A 13,637-nucleotide genomic window follows, 5' to 3' on the forward strand; every position below is an offset into this window, starting at 1 on the left:
ATGTTCCCAGATTGTAGATGTGGTGGGGGCGTAGGTCCTTTGGGGCCCCTGGGTGGATAGTCCGCGTGATTGCAGTCATTCCTGATGAGGGTTATCCATTCGGTCAGATGGCCGTCTTGGTTGGTGGTGGGTAGGTTAGCAATGAACTCGCTGGGGTTGGGTTGGTGTGCGAAGTTGCTGTAGATGTTTGTGATTTTGCTGCTGAAGAAGATAGGTAGTCGCAGAGTTGCTGCGAGTCACCAATATTGGTGGCAGTGGCTGAGTGCAAGGTGAAGCCCTAGATGATTGGGAAGATCTCCTTTCAGCTGTTGGAGCTTCCTTCTATGAGGTCCAGTAGTGCTTTTTAGGTCCAGCGCACAAGCACCCTGGCCTATTGTAATCTATATGTGAGCTCTTAACCACGCCCACCGCACACTCATCACTGTCACTCATTCATGGGCTTGTCTTTAAAAAATCCTTTGTTATCCGTGGTAAATGCTTTACGTTTGTCTCTCCTTGGGGCAGTTTTGTTACCACCTTGGCCACCGACCCTGTTACAGGGATAATTGCACTTTTGCTGATACGTTTGACTGCGAGCGAACTTTTTTTTACTTTTGTGTCTACCTTCGTGCTCAAGCTCATGGCGGCCGTGGCTCTTTGAATCGGCTCGCTTATGTCAACTGTTTTACTTTTCATTTTCAATGTATGTGGCAAGAAACGTCTTGTTAGGAATTTACAACGCTAATAGCTCTAACTCAAGCAAACGTGAGACCCGTTGCATTGCAAATGCTTGTTTCTTGATGTCCATTATTGGCTGGTGATAGTGTCTGGGAGCAGCCTTGTGGGTAGTTCTGTCGGTGGTGTTGTGACTAACGCTCCGTTTCTTTTCTAGCTGTTTACAGTGCTGTTTGATGTCTCGGAGGTCTTCTGTGCAGCAGCTGGTCTGCTTGTGTAATCCACTATGCTTGTTGGGTTTGATGGGTGCGAGGGAATCAGCACACTTCGTCTAGTTGCTGAAGTTGTTGATGTCCTTGGCAGGGTTGTCTGCGGGGCTAGGTTGATCCATGCTGAGGGAGCTGAGCTAGTCTGTTCTGTGAGTTCGCCCCAGCTTGGGATGCCGAACCTGGTAGGGGTGGGCGGTTTGAGGAACTAGCATTGCTACGGAGGTCTTTGGGTCTCAGGGTGGTCAGTCTTAGGGTTCTCCAGTCCCAGTCGGGTCCCATGACCCGGGTTGGGCTGAGTCAGAAAATAGCCTGGGGCACCAAAATAAAAGTGGCCCCATAACCGAATCAATAGCTGCAAAGGTGGCCACCTACCTATGTTTATCAGCACCCCACTGAACTATCCTACGCCTTACCTTATGAGCAAACCACTCATCCGTCTTACAGCAACCTCCAGCATTTTCTTATCAGCCACCCACTGAGCTTTCTTACATGCAACGCACTGAGCTACCTTACATGCTACGCACTGAGCTACCTTACATGAAACACACTGAGCTACCTTACATGAAACACACTGGCCTATGTGAGCTACCTTACAGGCAACACACTGGCCTATCTGAGCTACCTTACATGCAACACACGGGCCTATGTGAGCTACCTTATAGGCACCACACTGAGCTACCTTACATGTAACACACGTGCCAATGTGAGCTACCTTACAGGCAACACACTGAGCTACCTTACATGCAACACACAGGCCTATGTGAGCTACCTTTCAGGAACCACACTGGCCTATCTGAGCTACCTTAAAGGCAACACACTGAGCTACCTTACATGCAACACACGGGCCTATGTGAGCTACCTTACAGGCAACACACTGGCCTATCTGAGCTACCTTACAGGCAACACACTGAGCTACCTTACATGCAATACACGGGCCTATGTGACCTACCTTACAGGCAACACACTGGCCTATCTGAGCTACCTTACAGGCAACACACTGCGCTACCTTACATGCAACACACTGAGCTACCTTACATGCAACACACTGGCTTATCTGAGCTACCCTACTGACAACACACTGGCCTAACTGAGCTACCTTACAGGCAACACACTGAGCTACCTTACATGCAACACACTGAGCTACCTTACATACAACACACTGGCCTATCTGAGCTACCTTACATGAAACACACTGAGCTACCTTACAGGCAACACACTGATCTATCTGAGCCACCATACAGGCAACACACTGACCTAACTGAGCTACTCTACCGACAACACACTGATCTATCTGAGCCACCTTACTGCCAAAACACTGAGCTACCTTACTGGCAACACACTGATCTGTCTGAGCTACCTTACATGCAACACACTGATCTACCTTTATGCAACACACTGGCCTATGTGAGTAACCCTACCGACAACACACTGACCTACCTGAGCTACCTTACAGGCAACACACTGAGATACCTTACATGCAACACACGGAGCTACCTTACAGGCAACACACTGATCTATCTGAGGCTCCTTACTGCCAACACACTGAGCTACCTTACAGGCAACACACTCACCTAACTGAGCTATCTTACAGTCAACACAATGAACTATGTGAGTTATTTTACAGGCAACACACTGACCTACCTTATTAGCATTCTACTGAGATACCTTGCAGGTAACACACTGACCTAGTTTAGCTATTTAAATGACAAGACATTGACCTATATTATTGGCAAACCACTGAACTACCTAATAAGTAACACACTGAACTATCTTATGAGCAAACCACTGATCTACCTTATAGGTAACGCACTGACCTATTGTATGAGCAAACCACTGAACTACCTTATAAGTAATGCACTGACCTATTTTATGAGCAAACCACTGAACTACCTTATAGGTAACACACTGACCTATCTTATAAGCAAACCACTAAACTACCTTATAGGTAACGCACTGGCCTCTCATATCAGCAAACCACTGAACTATCTTATAGGTAACACACTGGCCTATCTTCACAGCAAACCATTGATCTACCTTATAGGTAATGCACTGACCTATCTTATGAGCAAACCAGTGATCTACTTTATAAGTAACTCTCTGACCTATCTTATGAGCAAACCACTGAACTACTTTACAAGTAACACACTGACCTATCTTATGAGCAAACCACTGAACTACCTTATAGGTAACGCACTGGCCTATCTTATGAGCAAACCACTGAACTACCTTATAGGTAACACCCCTGACCTTTCTTATCAGCAAACCACTGAACTACCTTATAGGTAACACCTCTGACCTTTCTTATCAGCAAACCAGTGCTTAGAGGCAACACACTCATCCATCTTATCAGCACGTCCCTGCCTTTGTTATCAGCAAACCACTGACCTATGTTTTCAACAAGCCGCTGAGTACCTCATCAGTGAGTCACTGGCCACCTTACCAGTGAGCCTCTCGGTTATCTTCTCAGTAATCCACCGTCCTACCTTAGGAGCAGTGCACAGACCTTGTGTGTTAGTGTTTATACCGAGTTTGCAATACCTTTTGTGAGGCCTAGGGCACTATCAGGGTAGCCTGGTTGCAGTATTTAAACAGGACTGCATTCCATGGTGATGGTCTACTCTGTATCTAAGGGTTACCGTGGACCTCCACTCACACCACGTTCACTCTAACAAGGACCAACATATCAAGGTAAGTAGATGTGGAGTTAAGAACAGCAAACCTACACTTGTCGTTGACGATATGCTGCTAATCCATATTGTGGAGTCAATAAACCCGCAGGTCAATATTGTTTACCTGATTATTGTGACACGAGGCGCTCTGATTTGCACAGGGGTCTGGGACACACTCCGAAGTCCATGGTTGAAGGGCGGTAGTTAGTGTCTCAATGTGAATGTCAGCGTACTCACGGTGTGTTGGGACCTGATATTTCTTCACGAGCGGCATTTCACTACTTTGGATTCTGATATTTTGGGCATTGAGTGTTCTGTTGGAGGATTACGGATATAATGCCGTTCGTTACTGGATTAGAGCCCTGAAGAAGTTGTTTGGGGTAATTGCCCGAAGACGAAACACGTGTTGGCTGTGTGTCCATTAACCATATCGACGGTTGTGTGTCCATTAACCATTTCAACGGAATACTGTGAAACGTGTTGATTTGATGACCTGTATGTGATCCATCCCACTGAGGAAATTCATTACCTATTGGAACCTGGAGCATTCATGAATAAATTTACAAGGACTGGATAATACTAAGGAACTATACATGTGATTATTTATGGACTTTAACTAACGTTTGTTATGGGCTTGCATGTTTTGACGGTGATATTTCCTATATATTCTTGATGAGTCAAGTGACTAGTAATGAGTGCCTCACACTTGTTCTTGTCTTAGTGGCTGTAGTTAGTGGTTTGAGCTGTATGGGACATGATGGGTGAACTGCGATTCTTGGAGACGATGGGGTGGAAGGGTGGTGCGCCTGATGTCACAGCCCATAGGCATGGTGCGTAGAGAGAGGGTGTGAATAGACACAATTGTGAATGTAGGTGCCATCAAGCCTAGGGTGGACGGTATCAAATGTAGAATCTTGACCCTGTGGGCATCAGGTGAGTCCAGTAGGGTATACTGAATCCACTCAGTGGCCTCAAACTCCAACCCATTGGAGGTGCTGTTGAACCACCAAGAGAGTGCTATGAGGGGGTCAACCTAGGTGTGGCACCCCTAAGAGGCATGGTGAAAAAACTTCAGGCGATCTACCTGCAGCCCACCGAGAGCTAATCGAAGGCCAACACATTAAAGGGAATCCGAAGGCCTCCATAGAGAGAGTTATTGAGTTGACCCAGGACTGACACAGAGTCCACCCATTGGAGGCGCTGCAAAGCCACCTAAGAAGTCCTATAGCAGTCCACCCACCAGCAACAGACGGTCCACCCTTTGAGGGTGCTGTGAAGGAACAAAAGGACACCTCTGTAGAGTCCACCTGGAGTGATGGAGAACAGACCCACTGAAGACACTGGCCAGCTACCAAGAGAGTGCTGCGTGTTGGCTCTGCCAAGGAGTGGAGGCCGTCTGCCCACTGGGGGCACTGTAGTGCCACTGAAGGAGCATTATAAGGAGTCCACCCAGGCGCGACAGAGGGCCGACTCACTGGGGGCACCCAGGAGCAAGGGGGACATGGGGAGGCAGGTGTTCTGGTCCATACATGGTCCTAACAGGGAAGACACCACAGGAAGATGCCATTAACCTTCCGCCTTATTCCTGGACACGGGTCACACCTTGGGGAAAGGGATGAAACACGGTTGACCTGTCTTGGAGGGAAGATGTCGAGGGTTCTTGGGGAGATGCCATCACCCAGGGTCAGCCCCCAAGTAGAGCCTGGCCCACACTTAGCCTCATTAGGGAAGGTGGACAGCTCAGCTGGACCAGAGGAACCTGTAGAAGAGGAGAGGGAAGCTGGGGAGACAAGGCCACAGCTCAAAACAACTTCTTGCTAACCTGAAAATCCAATCACATTTGATGGCACAAAGAGACAAAGGGACACCCTGTGTGTGCAAAGTCCAGCAAATACCAATGAGGCGGTGGCGTGGGGAACCCACCGCTTCCGCAGCTGGAGCGGGGGTCGCACTGGGCGCAGGGGTCGCAGAACTGGGCCCAGCAAACGCTTGAATGGGTTGCTGAGGAGATAGAATAAAAAGAGTGTGCTGACGTGCTCTGCTCTCTCACTAATGCGTCACTGGAGCAGCATTTTATCCGGAATAATGTCCTCCAGCCTGTTCCAGGCAGTGATAGGCTGTGACACGGGGTCAAAGTTCATGGTTTGGCTGGTAAGAGTCCAGTTTTTTTTCACCACGGTATCATGTGACTTCTCCAAAACGCTTCTAAAAAACAGTAGTGACTTTATGACTCAATAGTGCTATGGGGCCGATTCTGGGCGCTTGGTAGAGTAACAGCAGCCTCGAATGGACCATGCAAAACCAAAGCCCACACGTGGATTCTTCCAAGTGGCACAGTGAGACATTTAGAATCTGGCCAGGCTTTTCTTGAGTCACGAGGATGTGTTGCTCTCAGCCCACAGGCCAAACTCTCCCCGTATTTCTTCTTTGCACCAGGGCAGGCCTCATCTCTTCCCAAGAAAGAGTCCAGAAGGAGCACAGAGCGCTTATTTCAAAGTAAACCGCCTCGCGGCGCTGGACTGGCAGCAGCACATCCATGTGATCCGGGCCTTCGTGACAACTTTTGAACTCAGCCAGTAGGTCAGCTAATCTTCTTCACTGGAGAGATCCTCAGAGGTCAAAGGTCGGAGATGCTCAGCTAGAAAGCACTGGAACCCGTGTCCGGCCGAAGGGCCCGTGATCACCGTCAACAATTGGGAAGACCGACCGTGAGGAGGTGAAAACGGGGTTCGGGGGGGGGGGGGGGGGGGGGGCGAGGCACAGAGAACTGAGAGCAACATTCCTCTCACAAGTTTGGGGGGGCGAGTTGTCCCCCCACCCTCAAGGCACACACACGAGTTATGCGCTTGTTCTTTCCCATCACTGCCCATCAGCAGATTGGCAGCTGAGACTTTAGGGGTCAAAGATGCTCCCTGCGGGGGCTCATCTTTAACCCAGCACTGATTGGCACTCACCTGCACATTCCACACCCCCTTCTGGGGCTGGGGGCCACCGGCGGGGAGGGGGAGGCTTCCCACGACCTCACACAGGGCTGGGCTCGAAATAACTTCCTTTACATAGCGCTGAAGTCCAAACGCCATTGGTTCTAAGCACTATACATGTCAGGTATAATATTAATAGCACCCACCCCATCGACCTCGGAAAGATGAAAGGAAGATGACCATGTATAGGCATGAACTTTTTTTTCCTGCCACATCTCCAGCTGCGAGGACCTTCTGTTTTAATATTTCAGTTCCCTAGTGCGGAGACCGGCTGTAGTTTTTAGGGAGGGATTTTGTTACCCATTTTTCACTGAACCTGTAATTCTGGTTGTTCGGTAGTGGCCCCAGCCCCTTCGGCTCATAGACCTGAGATTGTCTCGGCTGTCTGGCAGTGATAAGCCCCACATGGACTGCAAAGTGTTTGTGTAATAATTTTAGAGAGATGGTCGCACACATGGCAACATTTTAGAGGAGCTAAGTGGGGGATTCTAAGAAACATTGGCCCAGATTTAAGGAGGCCTAGCGCCTCTGTGCGCCACATTAGCGGCATTTTCATGACGCTAATCTGGCTCAACAAGGCAAAATTCGCTGCGCCAGATTTACAAAGTGGCGTAATGCATGCATTGCACCACTTTGTACCCCCTTGCGCCACATTATGCCTGCGCCAGGGGACCACAAACATAGTGCAGTATTTTTAGCGGCTATTTGTAACGCCTGCGCAGAGCGTTAAAAGGGGGCACACCATTATTCTTAATGGGCCCCTATGTACTTTGTAGGATTAGCGCCAACATTTTTTACGCTAATCCTGCAATGTACTACAATAACGTAAAAAAATATGACGCTATTGTCCATAACCTACGCTGTGGTGCACCGTATGTTAAATAGAGCTCACACATGGTGGCGTTAGGGGGGGCGCTAAGGGGCACAAGAAAAGTGCATATAATGCAGCGCCACTTTTCTTAAATTTGGGCCATAATCAGGAGAATGTACTTCCCCCATTGACCTCCATTAAAGGAGACGCAATTTCAGGCGGGAGACAGCCACAAGAGAGCCATGTTTGGCTTGTAAAACCGGGACTCTCCCGCCTGATTCGGGACTATTGGCATATACGAGGGTGTCTTCGTCTTACAAGATCTCCATACCCAACGTCATAGTGGCAAGCCTACGCCTGGATTTACTACACTTCACGCAACAGAACACTTAGGCCCATATTTATACTTTTTTAGCGCCGCATTTGCATAATTTGTTGATGCAAAATCTGCGCAAATGTACAAAATGCATTTGTATTTTGTAAGTTTGTGCCGCTTTTGCGTCAAAAAGTGGCGCAAATGCAGCGCTAAAAAAGTATAAATATGGGTCTTAGGGGCTTATTTAAGAGAGGTTTGTGCCACCAAAGCATCACTTTTTGTGTTGCTCCAGTGGCGCAAGTCTCTCAACTATATCTATGAGGCCACGCAAAGCCACTCTGCGTGGCTTTTCCTTCCCTCGCAGATGTGGCATAGGACAAAGCAGCGTAAGTCTCTGCGTTGACTTACACTGAGTGAGGGGGCGATCCACGGGGGTTGCATTTGGTTTTCTCCTGCGACCCCCTGGATTTTGACACTGTTTCAGATTTACTACATGACGTAAGCCAGGGGCAGAACCAAAACCTTACGCATCCCCAAGTGTGGCATAACGAAGAGAAAGATTTTTATTTCTCCCTGTTGTTTCCTCTTTCCTTGTGTGCTGTATTTTGCAGCACACATGGAAAGAGGAAAACACATCTTTGGAGTGTTTGTTTGCAGGAAGGTGCTCCTTCCTGCACAAAAACAGTCCTGTATGCAGTGCAGATACCCTTGCACCATGGTGGCATGTAGCAAGTTGTGCACCGGCGCAGGGGGAGAGAAAGGACAAAATGCACCGTATTTCCGTGAGACCACTGCCTGCTCGGAAAAAATATTGCGCCCCCATTCACAAAAGGGAAGAGGTCCCTTGGGGACGCCTTCCCATTTGCGACCCCATTCCGGTCGCAGAACATTCATACATGCCAGTGCTATTCAGTTTTATGAAGGTACGCCCTAAACACGCCCCTTCCTCTCACCGACTCACAATTGCAAAACCAAGTTACCAAATCGCATTTTGCCTTTTGTAGAAGGCAAAATGCATTTTACTGGTCGGAAACTGACCCGGATGGGCCGTTTGTGACCGGTAAAATGGTTTTCACATCTGGCCCTATAACCCTTGACCCCCTCCTCGTGTGCTGCTGGTTTGTTTTCTGTTGGCATTTGGTGAAAACCCGGATCAGGCGAGTTTAGTGCACCTACCTTTGTGGCAAAAACGGTTGTTTTTTTATTGCTCCAAACCCAAATGGCACCATACACCTTTATGAAATCTGGGAGCCCCTGAAGATAAAGGGGCGTCCCAGCAGCTTCTGGCAGGGCGAAGCCCCTCCATACAGTGGGGTGCGGGGGGTGTTGTGCAGAATCTACATTTCCTACAGCAGCCTCTATCCTCCCTGTTTCACTCACCACATGCACATGGCTGCTTGGTATTTGCAATAATCTTAAATAAACAGCTGGGGCAGGGGTCACGGACCTCCCAGACCAGAGATTGCATCACTCCGTGACCTCTGCCCTGGGTGTTGTAGAAATATACAAACTATACTTGCAAGAGTCAGTGCCCATTACCAAATAGGCAAAGTAGGCCCCGGCCTACGGGCCCCACTCCTCTTAGGGGCCCCGCGACAACGGATCAAAATAATATTGATTTGATCTTGAAAGAAAATTACAATCAAGCTTTCTTAAATTGTTTCCAAAGATAGAAAAAAATGAATCAACTCAAAGAAACGAAAACTTTACATTAAAGACTATATAGAGAAAATACTGTATTAATAATATGTACCCATTAACAACTTAAAGTGCATAAACCATAAACATCAGGTTCACAGAACAGTTTTTCTCTTAAGAGCTCATCTGCTGTCAGTTTGTAAAAAAAGAATTGGTGCAAACTATGTACATTTAATGTTTTTATTTTTTTTCGATTTGCAGTTTTAAATAGCATGAACTCGACCTGAAGGTACTGGAGCGCTTTACTTTAAAATTGTTGGTTGGTAAAATTAAAAACATATTAGGAGATAATTTGTGAGGGGGGCTCCTGAAATTTCAACTGCCTAGTGCCCGATTACCAAATAGGCAAAGTAGGCCCCGGTCTATGGGCCCCACTCCTCTTAGGGGCCCCGTGACAACGGATCAAAGTAATATTGATTTGATTTTGAAAGAAAATTACTATCAAGCTTTCTTAAATTGTTTCCAAAAGATAGAAAAAAATGAATCAACTCAAAGAAACGAAACCTTTACATTAAAGACTCTATAGAGAAAATCCTGTATTAATAATATGTACCTATTAACAACTTAAAGTGCATAAACCATAGACATCAGGTTCACAGAACAGTTTTTCTCTTAAGAGCAAATCTGCTGTCAGTTTGTAAAAAAAGAATTGGTGCAAACTATGTACATTTAATGTTTTTTTTTTTTTTTTATTTGCAGTTTTATATAGCGTGAACTCGACCTGAAGGTACTGGAGCGCTTTTCTTTAAAATTGTTGGTTGGTAAAATTAAAAACATATTAGGAGATAATTTGTGAGGGGGGCTCCCGAAATTTCAACTGCCTAGCGGCCTCCACAGGGTTTAATCCGGCACTGGGAAGAATGAGGGAAGCACTGTCTACTGCACAGAAGCAGCTGCTGCGGAGGAGCGACCAAGGTTGGGCAGTCTGGAGTGGGGGGATGCACCTCCCCCACCCCCAGCAAGTGGGGACCTCCACTCGGCCTCAGCAGTCTTTCCACTATGTGCACCTATTCAGCAAAATTGCCACCTACTTCAGAGAGAGTTTTGTCATTTTAAAGGACTTTGACAGTATTTCAATCCCAGGGAGGTTATGGACCAATGAGCAGGAATGTAGCTTGGTCATTAAGATGGGGGGGAATAGTGAACCTCATATTTCCAAATTAACAAGCAGGGCATGAGGGAAAACTAAGGGGGCAGTGCCTAGTTTTAGAAACAACACTTTTCAAACTAACCAACATTTTTTAAGACTTTCAAAACAGAGGAGAGACCAAATGTGTGTGTTTGTGTGTATGTAGAAATCCTCATTCAAATCCAACAGGCACCTCACCTTACCAACTGAAAGCACCTGTACCTAACTACTTACAGTGGGATACATTTTTTAGGGGGGTGTAACACTCCAAACACCCCGAAGCTACGCCCCTGCCAATGAGGGGCTCTCCTTCATGCCCAGGACTGTCTGTGATCCACAAAGGTGTTCTACCACCCTGCACTTCCTGTTTCTTCATCTCATGGATCCCAAGGCTGCTTCACCTTGGGCCCACCTCAAGCCCTTTACTTCCACCATGCTACGCTTCCTTTTTATCTCATGTATCCCACCTCACCTCACTGACACCATACTACACTTCCAATTCATCTCATGAATCCCAGAGCTGCTTTGCCTTGGTCCTACCACATTCCCCTCACTTCTACCACACTACATTTCCTCTTTATCTCATGAATACCTAGCCTGCCTTGCCCTGGTCCTACCTCATGGCCCTCACTTCCACCATGCTACACTTCCTCTTCATCTCAAGGATCCTACCTCATGCCCCTCACTTCCACCATGCTACACTTCCTTTTTATCTCATGTATTCCACCTCACCTCACTTACACCACACTACAATTACTCTTCATCGCATGAATCCCAGTGCTGCTTTGCCTTGATCCTACTACATGCCCCTCACTTCCACCACGCTACACTTCCTCTTTATCTCATTAACCCCAAGGTTGCCTAGCCTTGGTGCTACTTAATGCCCTTCACTTCCACCACGCTACACTTCCTCTTTATCTCATGGATCCCACCTTATGCCCACCACTTCCACCATGCTACAGTTCCTCTTTATCTCATGAACCCCAAGGTTGCCTTGTCTTCATCCCACCTCCTGCTTCTCTTCCACCATACTACACTTCCTCTTTATCTCATGATTCCCAGGGTTGCGTAGCCTTGGTGCCACTTCATGCCCTTCACTTCCACCATGCTACACTTCCTCTTTATCTTATGAACCCTGAGACTGCATCGCGTTGGTCCGACCTGTTGCCCTTGGCTTCCACTATGCTACACTTCCAGTTTATCTCATGAATCCTGAGGCTGCCTCTCCTTGGTCTCACCTCATGCCACTCACTTCCACCACGCTACACTTCCGCTTTATCTCATGAATCCCAAAGTTGCCTCGTCTTGATCCCACCTCATGCTCCTCTTCCACAACGGTACACTTCCTCTTTATCTCACTCTGGCAGATTCTTTCACATCCCTCCCTTTGTCCTGGTGTTCCTCTCTTTCAACTTCTGTTTTCCTTTTCTGCCTTTCTCTTATGCTGTGAGTTACAATCTGATATTGAACAATAAACCTGGATCCCAAAAATGAGTGCCAGAGCCCTCAGCCTGCAACCACCCTCAAAAAGTAAGCAGTGAATGCATTTAAATGTATTACACTCTTGGGGCACCCACCAGAAGGGCTTCTCATGTCTTTATACAAAAGAGGCTTGAGACAGCACTTCCTCAGTAGACATATGCACCCAAAGTGAGATCCGCCATTCAGCTGTCGGGCCAGCTCTTCCTCGCTCTTCTAACGCTCTTCTTTACCCCATAAGCTCACATTTCGGATCTGACGTGGACTTTCAGTGTTAATACCCAAGCCTCTTGCACTGCCCTCCTGGGAGACATTTACAAGTCGCCCCTTTGTTGTAAAGTGCCCAGACACCCTGTGTACAAAACTTGAATTGTGCTATATTAAGCACTGAATAAAAAATACACACACATCCATGTTGGGTGGTGATGGTGGAGATGAAGAAGAAAATACCTTGCAAGTAATGTCCCATAAGGCACTCGTGTCACAAATGTGCTCACACAAGTCTCTACATCTGGAGGATGTCTCAAGTGCAACAGAGTTCATTGCGTTGTCCCATGCACTGAGCGGTTAGCATACATGCCAGCATTTTGACACTAGAAAGAGGAGGATTTTGAAAAAATAATTGTGGGACATAATTTTCCCCTAGACTTGCATTTTAGCAAAGATAATTTTAGGCAGGAGGCAGCTTAAATAAAGCTACTTATGGCCTAAAAAATCAGGAGTCTCCCACCTGAATCGGGTCTGGGGGCATGTATGCGTCGGCGGGTGTGCGTGCCGGCAGCACGTCGGAGCCTGGCTCCTGCGTCAGCGGTACGTGACGGGTGCACGTAGAAATATACCCGCTCATGGCCAGCGTCCTAGTAACGCTTGCTGCTGCCATCTTGGAGATACCTATAGGGTTGACACCTTTCCAAAAGAAAAATACTGCCCATTTGTTCAATTTTTTAGGAGTCTCTAAATGCCCGGATGTGATACTTTGATAGTACTTCCTATAAAGTCTTCAGAATTCATTTATAACACGACTTTTCTCTCTTTGTTTACTTATCAATCAGGGGTCTTTAAGGCAGCTCTAGTGCACCTCTTACAGTGTTTTCTGTTTATATTTGCTGTTTGAAGCATCTACTGATAAGGGAGAAACACCGCTTTTTCGTGATTTTTCTAGTTTTTGCACGTGCGGGCCATTAAAGTGCCGGTTCTGTCGGTAGAGAACGAGCTAGGTGGCAGCCCTGGGTGCAGAGCGCTTAGAGGAAGGTCCCTGCACTCTCGAGGCGCTTCGCTCCGGATATCATGGCCCTCGCATCCTCAATGTGAGGCTGACGTCAGGAAATTTCACAAACATCTGAGGACCCCACCCCTTCCGCAAGCATTCAGACTAGGAGGACTTCCAGGGTCCTGGCTGTTTCCTTTTTCCTCCCTTGCCTTTTGCACAAGTGCTTTGAAATGTTCTCTGATTACAACTGCACTTTAAAAAAACTGACTAAATAAATACATATTTTGTTTCATGTACACATCCTGGCTATTGTCTCTCATCAAATGTTCAGTATTTTTGGACAAGCGGGGTGGGGGGACCCCAGAGGAACCGACCAGAGACATCAGATCGTGTGCTTTTTTAGGAAGAACTCTCAGGACGT

The sequence above is a fragment of the Pleurodeles waltl genome, chromosome 10 (genome assembly GCF_031143425.1).
Source record: "Pleurodeles waltl isolate 20211129_DDA chromosome 10, aPleWal1.hap1.20221129, whole genome shotgun sequence".
Classification (NCBI taxonomy): Eukaryota; Metazoa; Chordata; class Amphibia; order Caudata; family Salamandridae; genus Pleurodeles; species Pleurodeles waltl.